This window comes from Motacilla alba, chromosome 3, assembly GCF_015832195.1.
Source record: "Motacilla alba alba isolate MOTALB_02 chromosome 3, Motacilla_alba_V1.0_pri, whole genome shotgun sequence".
Classification (NCBI taxonomy): Eukaryota; Metazoa; Chordata; class Aves; order Passeriformes; family Motacillidae; genus Motacilla; species Motacilla alba.
Genome location: NC_052018.1, coordinates 108,838,005 through 108,854,944, shown reverse-complemented (window position 1 = coordinate 108,854,944; position 16,940 = coordinate 108,838,005). Strand labels below are relative to the sequence as shown.

Here is a 16,940-nt window from a genome sequence, read left to right as displayed (position 1 = left end):
ATAGCCCATTTTTAATGAATTCACAGCACCTATCAGTTATTCTCTGCCCAAATCCCTCATTTTCCTCCCTCTTGAATGCAAATTCCCATGCTGCACTCTGCCTTCACCATGACTTCCCCCGTTAAACTCGGGGGCTCTCTGGGTTTCAATGGCCTTTCAGCCACAGCCAGAACAGGTTTCTGCTTTCATATTTCCAACGGGTTTTCAGGATGGTAACAAAAGTGGGGCTTAATGCAAAGCAGGAGTACCTCTGAGCCTTGCTGCATCCTTTGCTTCTTCTGTGACAGGAGGGTGAATGCTCAGACAGGTCTGATTCAGCCCAGAGTGACGATGCTGAGACGTGCCTAAAGGGAAAGAAAAAACCAAACACATGAAAGCTGCTGCTCCTCTTGCTGTTTCCCAGCCCTCTGCAAATAACACTGAGAATTGTTGGAAGGGACTTCATATTAATCCAAGAGATAGTACCCTCTTTGTAGACACTACTGAGACTCACTAACAGTTTATTTTCACTGCACTGAGGGGGTTTTATCATTAAATAAGGACATGGGATACATTTACTGTAGATTACTTTTATTTTTACTGCAGAGTCGTTAGGTACAGAGCACTAAGGAGACAGGGCTGACTACGACACGCTCTGCAGTAAAACCCCTTGGTCCTGCCTCCAGCAGAATCCGAAATCCTGATCGATTTCCACGTAAAAAATCCCAAAGACTCTGTGCTGCTGTGCTGGCAGGTCGGTGCAGCACCAACATCTTGCAGGAGCACAGCCTTGACAAGGCTGGCAGAGGCAGAAGAGGGTCTGTGTTATAGATGGGGAATGTGGCACAGCACGATGGATGCCCAAAATTTCAGAGTTCTTTTGGGGGCAAACCCCATGTGCAGCAGGTCCCCAAGGAGCCTGCACTGGGCCGAGTTTGAGGCTCACACTGGGAACTCCTCCTGCCTCCTTACTCTTCACATCCCCAGAGGATGCTGCAGGCAGGCAGGAGAAGCCAGCTGCCTTTCCCCACGCTGAGAAAATGAAATTAAAGAAACCTGACTCTGAAAGAGGCAGAAATCTGGATTTGCCTTTTTCTGGACTATGCCCACTCGAGATCCCAGCAGCTCTTGGTGCCTGTCCCACCAGCGCAGCCCTGTGAGCTTTGGGGGGGGGTCCTGCAGGACAGCCACACCACGGGGTCCCTTGTCCCCAGAGACAGGACAGGGGGCCACCTCCTCTCTCCTTTGCTGGGTGCCAGAGGCGAGGCACAGGCAGGGAGGAGGCTGCCCTCCCTCCCCTCAGCCTAGAGCCTCTCTTCTGACCACAGAGGAGCAGAGAGCAGGCGGCTGCTCTCCCAGGCACACTTCAGGCCAGTGAGGAGTACAGCCGAGTGCTCAACAGGCTCTGGAAATAAGTGGAAGTCAAATAAGTTTGCCACTCTTTGTCCCCCTTTCAATATCTAGCTTTGATCAAAATCCTTGGATACTCAAGTGGTTGTTGACTTAATGTAGTAATGAGACATAGCCTTAAGTGAGGCCATTTCCGTGCCCATTCAGGCTCTCTGAGAGCAAGGGATGCAGGAGGAAAAGCCTCTCATGGTCTCTGGAAGCTGCAGCAGAGCCCAGAGCAGAGGCCTGGCTCTGGCTCTCAGGAGAGGTAGCAGGAAAGCCTGGTGGCCACAGCTACACGAGGCACACTTTAACATCCTTTTTGTGCAACAGAGCCTCGCTGGCCATGGTGCAGGGTGACACCAGGAAATCCACTGAAAATGCCTCCTCCAAAAGCTGCAGCAGGTGGCCAACTGCAGCGGGGCCTGGACACCAGACACTGTTGTCACCATTGCCTCCTCCTGGATACCACTGGGGAAGAGGGTGGCACCATCCCAAGGACATGAACTGGATGATCCTAAAGGCCCTTTCCAACCTAAAGCGTTCTGCGATTCCCTGGGTCAGGCTATCGACCCGAGCAAGGCAGGAGGGAGGGAAGAGCCCAGGAGCCCTGAGAAAAGTAAAAATTCTCCAGGTGACGGGGAGCAGCTCAGCCAATTAGGATTTTAATTCCCCTCGTTATGCACAGCCAGTCAATAAATTCTGCACCAAGCAGCTGCTCTAATTCTTAAGCCCATTAAGCCCTACATCTGATAGGCGGGCGGGAGGGGCTGCCAAGGGGCACAGACGGTGCTCCTCGAGATATGAAACATTTCCTCTTGTGCATCTGGGTCACCCCACCCAGCCCCTCTCCGAACGGGTATTTTATGGAGGCAGCGAGTAAGAATTTATATAAATATCCTGCCAGAGACACACACAGCACATATGGAGAGAATAAAGAGGTGACTGGATGAGATGCGGTGAGGGAGCGCTGGTGCTGCAATGGAGCAGGAGAGCAGAGCTGGATGGGGAGAGTCTGGGATGGAGCAACAGGATTTGGGTGTCTGAAATGGAGGGAGATGGTCCCAAAGAGCTGGGCAAGCAGCCAAGAGGGAAGAAAAGCAGGATCAGAGATGCAAGGAGGAAGAAAACTCCTGGAGCAGTACGGCAAGCCTGGAAAGGGCTGGCTGCCTCTGAGGTAGGAGGAGGCCGGGAGCCACAACAACAATTCCTGGAGCAAAGGGGCAGATGGCTGGATCGGAGGCATTCCCCCCACTGCAGAGATGAAAGGCAGGAGAGAAAAGGGAATACACTGGGAGTGGAAAAGCCTTTGGCAGCCAAGACGGTTTTGCTTGTTAATTGGCAACAAGCTAACACATTAATTACAAGCTAACACATTAATTACAAAGTTACTGGATGGTCAGGAAAAACACTGGCAGCGGAGCAATTCGCATTCCTCCGGAGACTGAACAGAGCCTGCTCCAGGAATGCTGCCTCTGCCCACCCACACCCAGGATCTGAGCACCCCAAGGCCTCAGAGCCGGGCAGAACATGAACAGGGATTAAAAACCATCCCACCTTCAGCTGAGATCTTGCTCATCTCAGATTAGTGCGAAAGATTAATTGCAGGACATGCGCATCCAGCCAAAATTTATTCTATTTTCATCCCTTAGACACAAATTTGAAAATAAGCTGCCCACTGCACAGCAGGAAAACACCAGACCTACAAGGCACTGCTCTCCCTGTCAGCTCCACAGGGCCCTGGATGAGAGAGCAGCGACGAACCCTTAAGCCTTGATCAAGGCAAGGGGCATAAATGAAAGTTTGCTCGATTCTGTGAATGCACCGGCTGCAATGAGCCTGCTCCTCTAATCCTATCCAGCCCCAAAATGTAATTTCCTCACTTGGAAGGCTGGCTGGAGCCATTCATGTCTCAGCCCCAGCCAAAGCCCAGTCTCTCTCCAAAGGCTGCTCCTGGCCTGGAAGCCAAACACGAGTTTATTGTCAGGAATCAAACGCAGCCCTTGGCGTGTGCTCCAGTCACAGCTTTCCAAGCCCGGCACACGGCTCCCACGGGCAGGGACACGGTGCTGCCCGGAATCCCAGTGCCAGGCTGTGGGCTGGGGGGCTGCCCAGTCCCAGCAAAGCCCTTAGGACTTCCCCCTGCTGCATCCCAGGTCTAGCACAGCTCCCCAACCAGCCAAAGGGAGACACAGCAAAGCTCCGGACAGCTGCTGGACCATCACTATCAGCAGTGCCCTCCACTGATCCCAAATGGAAGAATATTTTGCTTTTCCCTGAACCTCCCAGCAGCTGGAAGGTTGGTGCACTTTGGTTTGGATTCAAAATCTTCTTCCCGGAAGGAGCTTATGGGTTCAAAAGCTCCAGTATTAAGAAGAAATTCTTCCCTGTGAGGGTGGTGAGGCAGCGGCAGAGTTTTCCCAGAGAAGCTCCATGTGCTTATTGCAACTCCTGCAAACAGCACTAATAAGTTTGCTAATAATGGCACAGATCAGTGGCTGCTGCTGGTAAATTAATTAGGAAACGGCATCACTGTGCTCTGATTAGTTGCCATCCTTCCACCTTGTAATTTTGTCACCAGCTCACATTTCAAACGCCACTAGAAGCCCACTCGAGCAAGCCCATCCAGAAGGGGGGACCTGCAGTGCTGGGCATGTGCTCAGAACTGAGAGAAAATGGCTTGAAAACCTTCAGAGCTTGTCAAGGCCAGTTTATTCAAGGTAATTAATCTGTCTTTCTAAGAGCATTATGTATTTCCTGCACAAACCAGCTGACAACACGAGGCTGCTGCAGAAGCATCTCAGTGTAGCGGGCCCCAAGAACGTGAGGCTCAGGGATCAGCCTTTCCCCTCCCAAAGCACAGCTTCAGCTGGAAATTCATGATTACGTGGATTGGCTTCTCTCCTTGCCTGCCGGGGTTTGAACTCAAGGCTCTCTGTTTCCTCGCAACTGTGAGCACCAGGAATTAAGTGAAAGTTTTAATTCCAAAGACCACTGAACACTCCAAATCCAAGGAATGCACCTCAAAGGCTGCAGGGACAGGAGCCAATACTCCAGATCTAGAAGTGCAGCCCTCACCAGCTCAGCTGTGGCAGCAACACAGATGAGGGCACAGAAATCTTTCTGTCATTTCTGATTAGCCAAGTTAATAATTTAGCAGGAAATGGGGTTCCTGCAGGTCCTTAACATAAATTATTCTGCAACGCTCCGCCACTGAGGAGAGACTGAAGACACTGTGACACACCCAGTGATGCACTGATGTACCTGCCTGTCCTGCCTGCCTGCAGCAGAGAGAATTTTAATCGAGTGGAACCAAAACAGCCTTCTGAGGTTCTGGGGGAAGAGGCAGCAAACCCTGCTGGGGCCGTTCAGATGCTCGCTGCACTCACGGTGCGATCCCGGGGTGCCGCCACAGCAAACGGAGATCAAAAGCAACAATAGTCTGTAATCAAGGATATCTGCATAATAGTTTTCCTGAAGGATGTTTGTGCAGGTGAGCGAGGAGTAAGGCATTGTTTCATCAAATGGTAATTTCCTTGTATCTCAGAGAATGAATCCCATTCGCTCGCCGGGGTATAATTCAATTAAAGGGGAGAACCCTACGCCAGGCAATGAAATCTATCGGTTTGACTGCGATGCTGCAAATCACACCAGGCAAGAAAATGGCATTTGGTCCTGACATCATGATTTATTTCCTACTCAGTATCTTATAATTCTTACAAGATAAGCCAAGACGAGAAATTATCACGTGTGCGTGGGGGTCGTGCCTGATCCTCTTTATTTTCCCTTCCCAACTGCAGGACTGTGTGTTTCAGCCTTATCTTTGAAGAGGCCAGTAAAATAAATGGAAATATTTTACAGAGGCCAAGCAACCCTTGCTCTGCACCCATGGCTGGCTCAGGCATCTCCAACATCGAGCCACCTCCAGCATGGGACACCAGAGAGCCCCACTGCTTCTCTTCCCTCACCCCACTCCCCTTTCCTCAGGAGGGTAGAGAGGAGGGAATGCTCTGCTCCATGGAGAACTCTTTCCTCTCTTCTGCCACACGGAGTGTCCCCAGCAGCTTGAGAGTGACAGGGGAAGGCTGTTTGCTGTCCTGCCAGGATGAGGCCCCAGCATGGAGCCCTGCCAAGGGGAGTCTCTCTGTCTGCCAGCCTAGGGGCACTGCCCGTGCCCCAGCTGTGCCCAGCCCACCTCGCCTGGCCACATTCTTCTCCCTTCCCTTGGCAGCTGCCTGTAAGGGCACCTCAGCTCATCTCCTTGGCTACCAGCAGGAATGCCCGGGCATGGGGACGTGCTGTGGTGCTGCTGCCCTCCTCAGTGAGGGTGTCAGGAGCCCTCATCCATGGACAATCTGTGAATTCATTGTCCACCCCAAGCAGCTCAGCTCTTGGGCGGCCCATGTCACAGCTGCCCTTTGCACGGCACCGGGGGGAAGCCGTGGGCAGCATTACCAGACACACTAGGCTTCCTTCAGAGAGACTTTTTAGCTAATTGACCCTCCTCCCCCTTATTTGCTTTCAGGATCTTAAAATCTTCCCCCTCTCACCATCAGGGGAGCATCTTTTCCTCTCCTTGCCCACACTCCAAATTCCTGAGCACAGGTAAACAGACATTCATTCCAGCCTGTCAGCAGGCAAGGAAAGCTAATTAAAGTATTTGTAGCACTGCTGGATGGTATTGCAATCCTCTGTAGCTGGATCAGAAAACTGTCTGGCCAAAAATAAGCGGTATTTGACTTTATTGTATTTTTATTGTATGCAGTTCACCTCTTTACCACCACTCCCCATAACATCTCTATCACAAAAATGTCCCCCCTCCATGGAAGTCTCTTCTCACAAACCTTCCTGAAGGGCTGTGTGTCCACACAAATCTGACCTCCTGGTGAAGGCTGTTTTCTCCCAAGTGCCCTAAAAACTGTGCTAACAATGCTTCCAGCTGTGCTGGGGGTGAACAGGCAGGCTGGGCACCCTGCAGCAGAGGACAAGCCACCCCAATGCGAGTCGGAGGAATAGATGGGTGGCAGTCACCTTGTGCTTTGCACTTCACCTGTTACCTGCCCATGCTTTTCCCTCTGGGAGACGCGGCTGCACGGAGTCACTCCAAGTTCTACCCCTGAACCAAAAGTTAATCTGAGTTTGAGAACAAAAGCAGTGCTGTTTGTCCTTGCAGGCCAAGGACTACGACTATTGAAAGGGTTCCTCACTACAGGCTTGTCACTGTCTCTGCTTTAATCTCCTCCTCTCCTCTGCTCCCTGCCTCCCTCTCGCTGCTCCAGAACACTCAGCCAGGCCAGCAGGATGCTCTGGGTGAGCCCTACTGGGGAGCCCACGGCCCCTTCAGCTCCCTAACAAGATCATCACCTCCTGCCAGAGAAGAAACTCCCACCAAAAATAATTCTGATATCCAAACCCCATTACAAACTGCTCTGACACAAACGGCTTCAGCAGCCCCAGCAGATCCAAGCGCTGCTGCGGGTCAGATGTGTTGTGCCTCCAAACACCTTTCTGGAACCCAGGTTTTCCTTTCCACAGAATTTATTGTGTTCGTCTGCCGACAGAATAAGGCAAAACCCACAAACAGGCATTTTTAAGACACCCTGAGCATTTCAGGAGCTGGGGCAGCGATGTCACACGCATTAACAGCTGGTGACAGCCCAGCGCTGTCACATTAGTCAGCGCTGCAGCAGACAAGCATTATTTGCCCATCAGCCTTGAAAGCTATCGCCACGACCTGGGAAAGAGACAGAGACACGGAACACATGGCTTGGATGGAGTCACGCAGAGCATCGTTATCGAAGTGAAAAACAGCTCGTTTCTAAAGCTGTTGCCGGCGGAATTCTAGGTTATCCAGGTTATCTGCTGGCCCGCACAAGGAAATCTTGGTGCAGCCATTATCTGAGAGCAAACTGGTTCTGTAGTTTGCAAAATTAATAATATTTAGCCCGCTAGTTTCCGTAGTAACCAGCCTGCCATCCCTCCCTGCCTGCCCGTGGCAAGGTCTCTGAAGCATTTCACATAGTACTTATCCATTTTCTTGCTCTCACCTCGCTCTCACCTTTACTTTCAGCGCAGAACGCAACACAATCCACCGCCACTAAAGACCAGGCTGAGAGTCAGATTAAAATTATCCCTGTTTGCCCTGACCTCTTTTCTCTGCAGGTGAGAGTGTCCCCATTCAGCAGCTAAATGAAGCAGAAATGATGGAGTGTTTGTTTTCCCTGACTTTTCCTCAGCTTGCCAGTAAATTTACAGCCACGAATATGAAGTGTTAATTTAATGTTCCCACTGAGCATCTCATTGTCAACAAAGGCTTCAAACCCTACGAGAGGAAAAGGTTAGCTCATGCAGAAAATGACCCTTATGGCTTGATTGCCTTCTGGTCCAGACTCGCTGCGAGCAGAAAGCGGAGGGCTTTGACTCGCAGCTTAATGCATTTGATGGCGATAAATGGGAGCTCTCTGCCTCGTTGCAGGGACGGAATCACCTGTAATGCTCACTTATTTGTCCGCACAGACAATCTCCACAGCCCCAAAGGGAAGTGGCCTCATTGCACCCCCGTCCCGTTCCCCCCCACCCAAACTAATTTGACAGAACCGAAAAGTTAAACCTTTCATTATCCCCAACTTCAGCGGAAGGGGCTTGCTGGCTGCAGATTACAACAGGACAAATTAGCGGTGGCGTGAAGCATGAAATTGCTTTCTTCACTTGGCGCTTCAAAACTTTAAGGCCTCGGCTCTGGTGATGTGCAAAAAAAAAGTTCTTCCAGGGAGGAGAAAGAAAGAAAGAGAGAAAGAGAGAAAGAAAGAAAGAGAGAGAGAAAGAAAGAAAGAGAGAGAAAGAAAGAGAGAAAGAGAGAAAGAAAGAGAGAGAGAGAGAAAGAGTGAAAGGAAGAGAGAAATAGAAAGAGAGAAAGAAAGAGAGAAAGAGAAAAAGAAAGAAAGAGAGAAAGAGAGAAAGAGAGAGAAAAAGAAGAAGAAAGGGAGGAAGGAAGAGAGGAGGGAAAGGAGGAAGTGTCGGAAGTGTCGGAAGTGTCGGAAGTGTCGGAAGGAAGGAAGGAAGGAAGGAAGGAAGGAAGGAAGGAAGGAAGGAAGGAAGGATAAACAAAAGCCTCTGTGGGCTTTTTGTGGCAGAATTATACATGCAGAAGGCTTCACTACCAGCACATTTAGTTACTTTGCTTGGAAAAAGGAGCTTAATACTCACTGTAAGTAACATTTACAGAACTAACTTGTGGACCAGTCAGAGCACGAGCAAGAGCCACCGCATGGTTTGTGCTACACTAACCCTGCTTGGGGTCTTTAGGAGAAAAAAGAAACCCTGATGGTGGTGTGGAACAGGATACAACAATTCAAAAGAGACTCAAATACCAGATTTTATTTTTCTTACAGCTAAAACTAAACCTGGAAGCAAGACAGAGACACACATGGTGGGACTATTCACTGGGAAATCAAGCAAAACCCTCTATTAGCAGCCAAAATGTTAAAAAAAAAACCAAACATCCCAACCCCAGCCAGAAGGTATTGACTCAAAACCCACAAAAATGCCTCTCCACAAGCTTTTCTGAAACCCCAGTACCAGACAGGATTAATTTGGGTGAAACCCTCTTTTGCACTGCTGGCATTTGGACTTCCAAAGCCTATCTGGAGTCAGAGGTATAGGTAGAAGAAAATGTCACCAACTGGCCCAGCAGTTTGCAGCCCATCTCTCAGCGCTTCCCAAGGCAGACAGGGATTTCAGAGGTCACAGCTGAAGCACTGGCATTTCATCAGGGACCTAAATTACACAAACGAGTCTCTAACTCATCCGGCTGGCTGTGCACCTGCTGGGAAGCAGCCCCTTGCATCCCACATGAACACCACTGAAATCCCAGCCCCAGGAAAGCCAGGGAACAGGGGAAGCTGACGGGGCTCACAGGGACACAGAAGCATTCACAAAGCAACAGCAGGAACTGAATTCCACAAGTGCCGTTTGAACCGCGTTTCCTTCAGCAAGGAGCAGGCACGGGGCTTGGCGTGTCCCTGCGAGGAGCAGGAGTGCTTGCAGACAGACAGCTGCTCCCAGGCCCCAATGTTTTATTCAGCGTGTGCCCAGCCACGCCAGGCTGGAGCTCCACGGGCTGCTCCCAGCCACGCCGCCTTTGGGAGCCATTTGCCGGTCACATTGTCAGTTAACAGGAGTCATTTTGAAAGCAGCAATTCAGTCTCTACAGTCCTTTCCTAACAGCATTTTCAGCCTGCAATTTGGATGATAGGAAAATTACAACCCTGCTGCACTATATTATGTGATATAAATGTTATTGCAATTAAGCCGATGAGGAGAAACCCCAGAAAACAAAGATGTGTCGTTGCTGCTTTCTCCGTGTTCTCTCCGCAGAAGCCGAGCAGTTACGGAAGGGCAGTGCAGGGGAAGAAGCGTTTCCATGAGCTGGAGGGGCTGCAGGAGCATGGGAGCAGCACAAAGCCCCGGGGAAACGCTGGGATTTCAGCCAGCTCCCTAACAAGTGGTTTCCCTATGGTACACATGAGGGAGAACTGCTCTGAGGAACGAGGTGCGGCCAAAAGCAGTATGGGCATCCAGACATCCTTCTGGCGATGGAATAGGACACGTCAGGGCACTCCGGAGGGGATTTCCCACCAACTATGGCAGAGATCTTCATTCCTCATCTCCTCAGCACCCACCCATAGTTTCCTTCTCCCAGCCCAAGCTCCATATGCCTCTGGAGCATTTTGATGTATCTGGAAGACATGAGCACAGGTAGCACGGCATCACCTCCCTGTGCAGAGCAGGAAGATGGCATTATAGGATACATGTGCTTGGGTGAGCCAGCCCCAGTCCCAGTGTCACCTACAGGCAGTGCTGCTGCTCGGGGACAAAGCCTGTCCCATACACCCAGCCAGCTCTGCAAACACCTGGCACCTTCTCCCCAAAGCCTCAGCTGGGCGCTGAGCAAATGTTTACTGACAGGAGCACCAGCCATAGTAAATGACTTTGATTTCACTGTTTCTGAAGAGGAAAAAAAATAAAGCAAAAAAGGAGTCCTAGCACTCATCATTTACTCCAAGGTGCTGTAACCAGGTAGAAACTTGTCTTTTATATGCTGAACTGTGTCCATGAAAACACATTATCTTTAAGTGGGCACTGGAGGAACCACACTCAACATTGACTTCTTCATGCCATCGCTAACACTGGATACTTCAATCATTTGAAGGTTTAAGTGGAGATTAGCAGAGACCTCACCTGCATCTCTCTCTGGCAGTTCAGCATGTTTTGGGCATGCTCTGCAGCAGCAAAGCCCCTGAAAGGCAAAGCCCTGCAATCTGCAGAACAAGGTCTCTGTCACAAAATCAGAGCCTGGAGAGGCGCGTGCCAGATCCTGCTGCTCAGGCAGCTCCCAAAGGGTGCCCAGCTCTTCCCCACTTGGCTGCAGATCCCAAGCCCGGCCAGCACCTCAGCAGAAATCCTGTTTCCTCAGCAGCAGACAAGCTCAAATGCTTTAAGAAATATCCCAAGCAACTCTGCCATGCAAGAGGCCTGAGAAGCAAGACAGTTATTTCTTCCTTTTTATTCTTTTTTTTGGGCTTCCAGGCCTGGACACGGGAGGATTCCAGAAACTGGCAACGGCATGTGGCTTCTTTGAACATCCCTTTGAACATCAGAAAGCTGTGGAAAGCACTGGTTCACATTATTTTGGGTGGAAGGCCTCCAGTCCTTCAGGAGATGGAGCAAGTCCCTTGCTGGCAGGGAAGCCGGGGTGCTCTGGCCGGAGCAGGGCATGTGGCTCAGGCCCTGCTGGCTCCCCAGCCCTATGGAAACCCTCCTGGTCTTGCCCCATGCCCTAGCAGCGAGGGGACTGGCAGCCACACGTCCCTAATGGCCAGCTGGGATGTGCTGCCACGTCGGGCTGATTAGCTGTGGGTGATCCGAAATGTCAAACCATTATCTGCGACAGCCACCGCCACCGGCGCACAACGCCCTCCTAATCATGGCCTTGCTGGCAGTAAGTGGGAAAGGTGATGCTTAAAACACAGAGAGGAAATCAGCCTGAATTACTGAAACAAACCAGCAAACCCCTTTGTTCCTGTCAGCCTTTCCTAGGCTGGTGGAAGGCTCGTGTCCTCGCAAGGCGATTTGCAATATTCTAACTAAGATTAAGGGCATGAAAAGCCTCCTGTCCCACCCCTACACCCAGGTACCTGCACACCTGCTCTGCTACGGGTCTGTAACCTTTGCTCTGTGAGTGCTCCCATCCCCATCCAGGGGTGGGAGCGTCTGGGAGGAAAATCCTGCTGAGGGCAAGGGGGACAGAGTTCCTCACAGCACCTGCAGCCCATGCTCACTGGAATAAACACCCCCTAGTGCAGAGCAGGACAGGGGCAATCAGCTCCTCCTCACACCATTTGCTTCCAGAACACAGCTCCTGTCCACATGTGCTCTCACTCCAGCACTCTGGAATAGGCAGCCTGAAAACACTCCTAGCCAAAACCAGACCCAAAAGATGTTGCATTCAGCTACTGTCATGCTTGACACTTCTTATGATTTCTTGGGAAAATGTTAATTTGAAACATTTCTGTACTCCATGCCAGTGCCACAGCAGGGAATAATCGCCCCATTTCAAGCTCAGAGCAAGGCTCAGATATAGGGAAAAATTAAACAAGGATAAGAGCAAGAAACCGTTAAATGTCAAAAATATTTTACTGCCAGTTCAACAACAAAGTCTGGAGGAGATAAGTCTGTGTGTGTACTAATGTTATATAAAAAAGTGATTATTCAGCCCTGGGAACAGAGCTATTGATTCCAGTAACAAAGGGCACTATATACACTACAGTGGGTTTGCTCTTTTTAGCCTGGGAAAATTGATTTTCTTAAACTTTCCCTTGAACCTGCAGTAGGGTTTAATCTGAACCTAAAGGAGCCTTTTAAGAACTCCCATAAATTAAAATGATATCTCTTCATTTGGCACATTTTGGGTTCCTGCTGTTCCAGCAGAACCACGAGAAACGCTGGAGAAAGAGGTGGGAGGAAGTGATAACGGCATTCTGTGACAGCTTCCCTGCACACGTTTGTTTCCACACATTAGAAATAACACGTAAACATTCAGGCGTTTGTTTCCATACATTAGAAACAACACGCAAACACTGAAAGTAAGCGAAGCAAAACATAAGACAGGTTAATACTACAGCGAGACTTAAAGGCTGAAATTTAGCAGGGGAAGAGAAAGATGAAGACTGCAGTGGAACAGGAGATAAGAGGCTCCTCAGAACCCACCTGGGAGCCAAGAGCAGGTGCAGCACAGCCAGGAGGCACTGCTGGGCCTGCTCTGCTGTCACACTGGGCACTGATGTCCCACAGGTGCCTGACCCATTTTGGTTTCCCGCCTAGCCAAAGGCAGGTTGTCACTGTCATATTTTGTGGAATAATCCCTTTGTCCAGGATTTTGCTCTTGGGAAGCTGAGAAGTCTCAGAGAAAAAAGAAAACAGTATTAACTCATTTGCTTCTCCTGTATTTTGCTGCCTTGGAATGTGTTTGGAGATTGTTCATCCAACAGGTGAGTGTTTCATTGGTTTCATGTGAATTGTTTTGACTTAATGACCCATCAGGGTCAAGCTGTGTTGGGACTCCACAAGGAGTCATGAGCTTTTCATTATTATCTTTTGAGCCTTTTGTAAGTATCCTTTATATATTCATCAGTACAGTTTAGTATTATATTCTTTAATATAATATAATACCATAAAATAATAAAATGGCCTTCTAAGAACATGGAGTCAGATGCATCATTCCTTCCTTCATCTGGGAACCCCACAAATACAAGAGCAGGTGGCACGTGGAGCAGCACCTGTGGAGGGGCTCAGGCGTTCAGGCCGTGTGCCCTGACAGCCCAAGGCTGGCAGGGGACAGCCACCTTTGGATGCACCCGCAGGTAAAGGGAGGTGGGGCCCAGCCTGGAAACACCAAGACACCTGTTTTACATTGTAGGGTGCCTGAGGACCCAGGAGGGTGTGAGCCTTCACACACCCATCTCCATAAAAATGGGTAAAGGTGAGTACCCCTCACACCCCATCTCCGTGACCGTGGGTGAAGGAGTGACCCCTCACACCCCATCTCCGTGACTGTGGGTGAAGGAGTGAGCCCTCACATCCCATCTCCATGACCATGGGTGAAGGAGTGACCCCTCACACCCCATCTCTGTGACCATGGGTGAAGGAGTGACCCCTCACACCCCATCTCTGTGACCATGGGTGAAGGAGTGACCCCTTACACCCCATCTCTGTGACCGTGGGTGAAGGAGTGACCCCTCACACCCCATCTCTGACCATGGGTGAAGGAGTGACCCCTCACACCACATCTCCGTGACCGTGGGTGAAGGAGTGACCCCTCACACCCCATCTCTGTGATCATGGGTGAAGGAGTGACCCCTCACACCCCATCTCTGTGATCATGGGTGAAGGAGTGACCCCTCACACCACATCTCCGTGACCGTGGGTGAAGGAGTGACCCCTCACACCCCATCTCTGTGATCATGGGTGAAGGAGTGAGCCCTCACACCCATCTCCGTGACCATGGGTGAAGGTGTGAGCACCCCTCACACCCCATCTCTGTGACCATGGGTGAAGGAGTGACCCCTCACACCCCATCTCCGTGACCCTGGGTGAAGGTGTGAGCACCCCTCACACCCCATCTCCGTGACCATGGGTGAAGGAGTGACCCCTCACACCCCATCTCCGTGACCCTGGGTGAAGGTGTAACCCCTCCCAGAGCCCATCTCTGTGTCACTGGGTCCCGTGGAGGTGTCACCTGCCCAGCCACCCGTGGTGTGCCCGCGGGCTGTTTACAGCTCCCGCACACCGTCTCCTTTGTGGCCCCACTGAAAACCCGCAGTGTGCAGCACACCACTGTACATTTACGCTGTTGTTTTCCCCTCAGTAAGGCAGTAAATGACCTTTTATTCAAACAACAATTCCTAAAACAAAACCAAAAGCCAGCCCCTGGTCAGATGTGTGCGCGGCGAGGCAGGGTTTGTTATTTAAGCAGCAGCCAGACTGTGTGCTATGCAAACAAACCCCACGCTCTGTTCTCCCAACCTCCTGCTGACTTTGCAACTAATTTTGTTAGCGAGGAGAACACACTGCGCCTGACATCAATGCAGCAAAGAGCCCCGAGACGTTTGTTCATAACTTTGTAACAAACATTGATCAATCGATTTTCGCCCGCGTGGGGAGGGAAAAGCCCACAAACAAAACAAAACACATATGGGGAGATTTTTTTTAATGGCACAAAGGGCAATTAGGAACCCAACCTTCCAGTGAAATGAGATTCCTTACAGTCCTCTGTGCTTTTAAGTCTTCCCCTTATGCTCAATGGAAGCAAAATCTACTGCCAAGCCTACAAAGGAGGAAAAAAAAAATCAGCTGCAACCAAGAGATGGTTGGTGGGCCTGGTGCAGCATTTCTGAACGCAACAGAACAAAGACAGGTGAAGGCTCCTGACAAAGTGAAGGACGCCCTATCCCACGTGTTCAGTCTTTTGTACCGTGTATCAGATCAATGCAGAACCAGCAAAACACAGAAAACACTAATTAGCTATCAAAAATAACTAAGTGCTGTGTAAACAGCACAACATAAGCGTATTTACCCAAGCCCACTCCTCCAGCTGTGCACCACAGCAGCACAGAGGAACCCTGGAGCTCCTCACCTGGCCGGGCAGGACAGGTGGCACGAGGATCCATGGTGGCACAGCTGATCCAGCCTGCATGCCCTGTGGTGCAAATGTGCCCTGTGGGGTCTGGAACAAGCTGCTCCCCCAGCAGCCTCCCAGCCACTGGCACTGTGGCTCTGCTCAAAGGCAGCTCCTGGGCACATTTGATCACACATCTAGGCAAAACTTGATCTGAGCACGTTTCAGCCAAGCTCCAGCCCTCAGCCTGGACATTTCATCTCCATGTGTAGCACTGTTGCCTGGCCCCAGGCAGGTGCCCAGGATCCTGCCCTTTTCCCAAGATGTTCCTCAGCACTGTGGGGTCAGCAGCCTCCCAGCTTTCTCCTGCACTGTCTGACAGTCCTGGGATGTTGCAAAGCCATCTCGAATGGGAACTCCCACAGGAGGGACGCTGAGCCTGGAAAACCAAACAGCTCGGACACTGCAGGACCCAGGGAAAACACCCCCTGCATGCAAGAGGCCTGGGCTGCCAGACACAGCTCCAGGGAAAACAGCATTTTGATTTCAGATACAACAGCAGCCAGCAGAGAAGAAAGATGAAGCACAACTTCCAAAGTTTACTCTTGCAGCCTAACTAACAGCTCACAACAATACTTCCTTGGCAAGCAGCTGTGACCTTATTTTTCCTTTGGAAACAACCCTGAGGTTTCACTGACACGGACGATCACCTGCTCATTAGCAGGTCCCCGAGCAGGGAAATGCCACGGGGTGATTCCAGCACTGCCAGGCTGCTCCCAGTGGGGGGAAGGAAGGCAGCTGCCCAGACTGTGTCCCTCCTACGGCCGGTGACATTTAGCCAGTCCCTGGAGCTGCTGAGCCACAGAGCCCCTGGCTGTCAATCTTCCACCCTGCATCCCTGGGGGCTGTAGGAGCCCCTCACAGCAGCACCCCCTCCCAGCCCTGCCCCTCTGCCCGCCTGGTTCCACACAAGCCACTGAGACCCTCTGCTCCAAGTCCAGCCCTGCAGCCACTCTGCCTGCAACTGCCTGAGGGCAGGCGGTGCCACTGGGCAGGGAGAGCAGGATTTTAGGGAGGGAGAGCAGGTTGCCCTTGCCAAAATGAGTTCTCCTAATAGTTCTGAGCACTTCTACACTTAAAAAGACTTACAATTTTTATAAAACAGCGTGGCCTAAAAGGTTTCTGGCGGTGGGTGACAAGAGAAAACTGGAATGTTTTCCACAGATGGACCAGACGAGCGCTTGTGCCCTGCCGTACTCACAGGCCCAGGTGCTCAGCCCAGTGAAGCAGCCTCTCCCCAGAGGCTCTTGTGGATCGAACACAGGCCGAGGAGCCAGCCAGAGGAGCACAGAGCACCACCATCCATCCCAGCTGAGGGCTTTGGGAGCCCTGTCCCCTGCGTGCCCTGCCCGGGACACAGGCGGCACAGTGCGGCCGGCCTCCGGCCCGGGCCTAGCCCGGCGCTGCGGCTGCACAGGCTGCGTTCTGGCCTGCAGCTATTTACTCACAGCTACAGATGTTGACACAACAAAGAGCTACAGACAGACGGACAGAACAGCAGCAGTGTTGCGGCGAAGACACTGCGGGCTCTATTCTTCAGGGAAGCGCCTCTGACTTCCCCACCCAGCCCGGCGATTCCTTTGGAAATCATCTGGGCTGCTGAAGCTCGCTTTCCTGTCGTGGGACAAAGCTGGTGGGAGAGAACATCAGCTTTGCTGTTTGTCCCCGTGCTGAACGGAACCCTTATCAAGCCACAGAAAAACCAATTGTTTCAAATCAAAGGGCTGGAAGCTTGGGGATGTATTGGCAGTGTGCAGCTTCTGCTTGTCCCTCTGAGGGGCCACACAGGGAAAATCCTGGCTTTGCACTCTTTAGACAGCCAAAATTAAAGGGATGA

At 51.2% G+C, this 16,940-nt stretch overlaps 1 long non-coding RNA gene across 7 annotated transcripts in view; it reads right to left on the bottom strand.

The window, feature by feature from the left end:
* LOC119699796 overlaps positions 1–16,940 on the bottom strand; it is a 68,565-nt gene that overhangs the window by 38,099 nt on the left and 13,526 nt on the right. For all 7 annotated transcript variants that reach the window (XR_005256541.1, XR_005256542.1, XR_005256536.1 and 4 more), the window contains one exon: positions 249–344. This is a non-coding gene — a long non-coding RNA (uncharacterized LOC119699796). The remainder of the gene's footprint in view (positions 1–248; positions 345–16,940) is intronic.